Source organism: Elephantulus edwardii, unplaced genomic scaffold (assembly GCF_000299155.1).
Source record: "Elephantulus edwardii isolate Elephantulus edwardi_28Jun2011 unplaced genomic scaffold, EleEdw1.0 scaffold00275, whole genome shotgun sequence".
Classification (NCBI taxonomy): domain Eukaryota; kingdom Metazoa; phylum Chordata; class Mammalia; order Macroscelidea; family Macroscelididae; genus Elephantulus; species Elephantulus edwardii.
The window spans coordinates 3,467,765-3,471,683 of NW_006400025.1; the positions used below are offsets into that span (position 1 = coordinate 3,467,765).

The 3,919-nt window shown below is 42.0% G+C and overlaps 1 pseudogene; it reads right to left on the bottom strand.

Annotated features, from left to right (window-relative positions):
• Nucleotides 1-86: 86 nt before the first annotated feature.
• Nucleotides 87-2,070, bottom strand: LOC102845402 (annotated as a pseudogene).
• Between the last annotated feature and the right edge of the window lie 1,849 nt (nt 2,071-3,919).

Genomic DNA, 3,919 nt, shown 5'->3' on the forward strand with positions numbered 1-3,919 from the left:
GGAGGAGATTGCCCCTCCTTCCCCGGCAGAGCATCTGGTGGATTTGAACCGTGCACCTCTGGGATTGTAGTTGCAGCTTCTTGCCACTAGGCCACCAGAGCTCCCCTTCTTTTGACAATTTCTTGATGGCAAATGTCCCATGGTGGGAAATCTTCCATTGTGGTGTTTTTTCCTTGGAAAGGAAAATTCTTATTTCTTCTCTGAAAAACTGGTCTTATGGGCAGAACCCTGTTGGCCTGGTAGGGAACGTAGTCCAGATGGCTGGTGCTGCTTAACTGCACACTGCCTGTAGGTGGGACGTACTCTGGAGCCTTCTTGACCGCAGGTGGGAGAATATTCCAGGGCTGAACACTATCTCAGAACTCAGTCCTTCCTTCAAACTGAGCGCTTTGGGCCACTCTGTTGTACGCAGGTTTCCAGATTTTGGCCATCTCACCAAGAAGACCCTGGAAGTCACTGTGGGGGGTTGTAAGATCCTCAAAAAGGTTGGCTTGTACATTTCTTTTGGTCTTGCAAACATCATTTCTAGATGATAATCAATGTGGTGACTTGTATCTCCACTGAAAGGGATTTTTAGAACGTTTGAAAACAAAAGAAGGTTTAAAGCTATAAGTAGGCTTTATCTCCCAAGGGACGTAGTCATCCTGAAATGTAGTTGAATTTCCAAATTTCACATCTGGGGGATAGTAAGCTTCTTCTGGTTTGTAAAGGTCCATTTTATGAACATCCCAGGCTTGATAATAATTTTTATAGGCTGGGACAGTATCCAATTTTTCTTTTTTTTAACTTGTTGTCTATCCAAAGATCTAACTATTGTCACAGGCTGCACTTTCTAAGAATAAAAATCCCACTATAGGTTGTATTGAGAACAATCTCCCCTAGCTTTGGCTTATATTCTTCTGGCACATGGTGAGGCTGTTTGACTATTTCATAAGGGTGATAATAAGACCTGTGAGTTGTTCTTTTTTTCCTTTCCAAATACAGCTAGAGAAGAATAGGTTAAATGTTCTTATTCCTTCCATTTTACCATGGTATGCTTGAAATTCTGGCTTGGGCTTGAGACTCTGAGGTGGAAGTACATTGTCATATGTAGGGTATTTTTCCAAATACCCTGTTCTGAGGTAAGGCATGCCAGAATTTTCATAAATCTTTATGCTTCCATGTGGACAGTGCTGTCACCCGCAAGTACAAATCTGACACAATGGCTTCTCATCCTCTCAGCCTGCAGAGACCTCTTTACACAAGCCTGCAGCACACTTACACAGCGGCCTTCACAGTCCAGGTAACAGCAGAATCCATAATCTTATCATTTCTATGAATTCTGCTCAATTATGTTTTTTTTAAAAGAACAATTGTTTTATTATCTCAGATTCTTTGGGTGAAGAATTTGAAAAAATCCTGCTGACCAGGGTATTTATTAGGTAATTTAGTTAAGTATCTAAGGTATATGCTCTCTTTATGATTCATGCTGTGGAGGCAGTTCAGGAAGCTGGATGCCATCAAGAAGCTTGATACTGCTTGAACTAAAGTAGTAAAATAAATTGTTGAAGTCAAGTTGTAGCGAACTTGTAGCTGATCCTCCATCGAGTTTCCAGAGGCTGTAAATTGCACAGAAGATTGCCCATCTTTCTCCCAAAGAGCCGTTGGTGAATTCTAAACGAGAAGATCTTCACCCTGAAACCTCCAGCGTCCCTTTCCAGCAGGAAATAGCTAAGAGAATATGCTGTCCCCTTTTCCGTATGAATCAGGGTGAAGTCTCTCTCAAGGAGGAGTGAAAGGGAATGGCAAAGGACACACTGACAAAGGAGATTAATCAGAACTGGCTTTGACAAGGACTGTGACAATTGGACAATTAAAACAGACTTTCAAGGGGGGAAAAAAAGAAGAACGAACTGGGGAGGAGGGTAGAGAAAATAGTGCAACAATGAACGAATGAAAACCCCAAATATCTGTAAATATTCATTAAAATTAATAAAATTTAATTAAAAAAAATGAAGATAAATTCTGTTAGCTGCTACCAGTCCAACCTATCAAAGGTGAATAAACCAGCCTACTAGCTTCCATATCCATGTCCACATGTACACAGGACCCTACTTCCTTTTCTCTATTCTATAACTTTCTATTCTCTTTCACATTATTCATTTTCTCTCTAAAGGATCTTTCCCATCAGCATATAAACATGCTATCTTTTCTTCATTAACTTACTCATTTTCCCCTCCCTATCTTAGTTATAGTCAACCTCATCCTTCCAGTTGCTCAAACCAAAAAATATGCTCATTTTTTTACTTTTCTCTTTCTACCACACAGTCTTGGAAGGAGGAGTGGCATGCACTTCAATAATAGTTTGCCTCCGGAAACCCTATGAACCTGGAGAGAGGATGAAAGGCACCCAAGTGTCGAGGACTGTCCTTCATAGGGTTGCTATGAGTTGCCTGCAACTCGACGGCACTTAACAACAACAACAACCACAACAACCACACACTCAGTCCAGAAAAAAAAATTCTTACTGGCTCCCTCTCCAAAATATAAATCACATTTACTTATTTCTCACTATTTCAACTTTTACCACTCTTATCTAGGCATGATTTAATGCCAAGATTATTACATTAGCTTCCGATCTGCCCTCTTTACTTCCACTCTTATCCTCCTACTATTACCAATGGAGCAACCAAAGTGATCCCTTTTAAACACGAGTCCCATTTTGTGACTCTTCTACTCTAAACCGGTCAGTGGTTTTCCATAGAACTCAAACTAAAAGTCCAAGTCTTCCCTAAAGAATTCTGCTCAATTCAATGACACATACATAACAACTTCCTAAAAACTTTTTATGAAAAAAAGACAACTGTTGTTGTTGTTGTTATGTGCTGTCGAGTCACTTGTGACTCATAGCGACCCTATGTACAACAGCCCTAAACTCCGCTCTGTCCTGTGCCAATCGCATTGCCTCTGACACTCCCATCCCGATTATCCCAGTCACTGAATCAATCCACCTCACAGAGGGTCTTCCCCTCCTGTGCTATCCCTCCACCCTCCCAAGCATGATGTCCTTCTCCAAGGACCAGTCTCTCCTTACAAGATGTCCAGAGTATGTTAGATGGAGCCTCAGAATCCTTGCCTCCAAGGAGCCACCTGGTTTAACTCTTTCCAGGACAAATCTGTTTGTTTTCCTAGCAGTCCATGGTACTCTCAATACTCTTCTCCAGCACCACAGCTCAAAGTCATCAATTCTCCTATCCTCCTCCTTGGTCATTGTCCAACTCTCTGATGCATAACAAGTGATTGCAAAGACCATGGCCTATATCAGATGCACCTTAGTCTCCAGAGAGACACCATTGATCTTCAACTTTGGAAAGGTCCCTAACAGCAGACTTTCCATGGCAATATGTCTTTTAATTTCCTGGCTACTGGTGCCAAGAGTGTTGACTGTGGAGGCAAGCAAACTAAAGCTGTGAACAATCTCAATCTCTTCACCATCCATCCTGATGCTGCCAATTGGCTCAGTGGTGAGAATCTTTGTCTTCTTGACATTGAGCCACAATCCATATTGGAGACTGCAGTCCTTGACCCTCTGGAGCAAGCTCTTTAGGTCCTTCTCAGTTTCAGCAAGCAGCGTTGTGTCATCTGCATAACACAGATTGTTGATAGATCTTCCACCAATCTTGACCCCACATTTCTCCTCATAGAGCCCAGCCTCCTGGATAATCTATTCTGCATACAGGTTGAAAAAGTATGGAGATAGGACACACCTCTGGTGTACGCTCTTCCCAATTTTGAACCATGCAGTGTTCCCTTGCTCTGTTCTGACGACTGTCTCCTGGACCAAATATAGGTTTCACATTAGAACGATCAAGTGTTCTGGGATTCCCATTCTTCTCAGAGTCAGCCACAGTTTGTTATGATCCACACAGTCAAACACCTT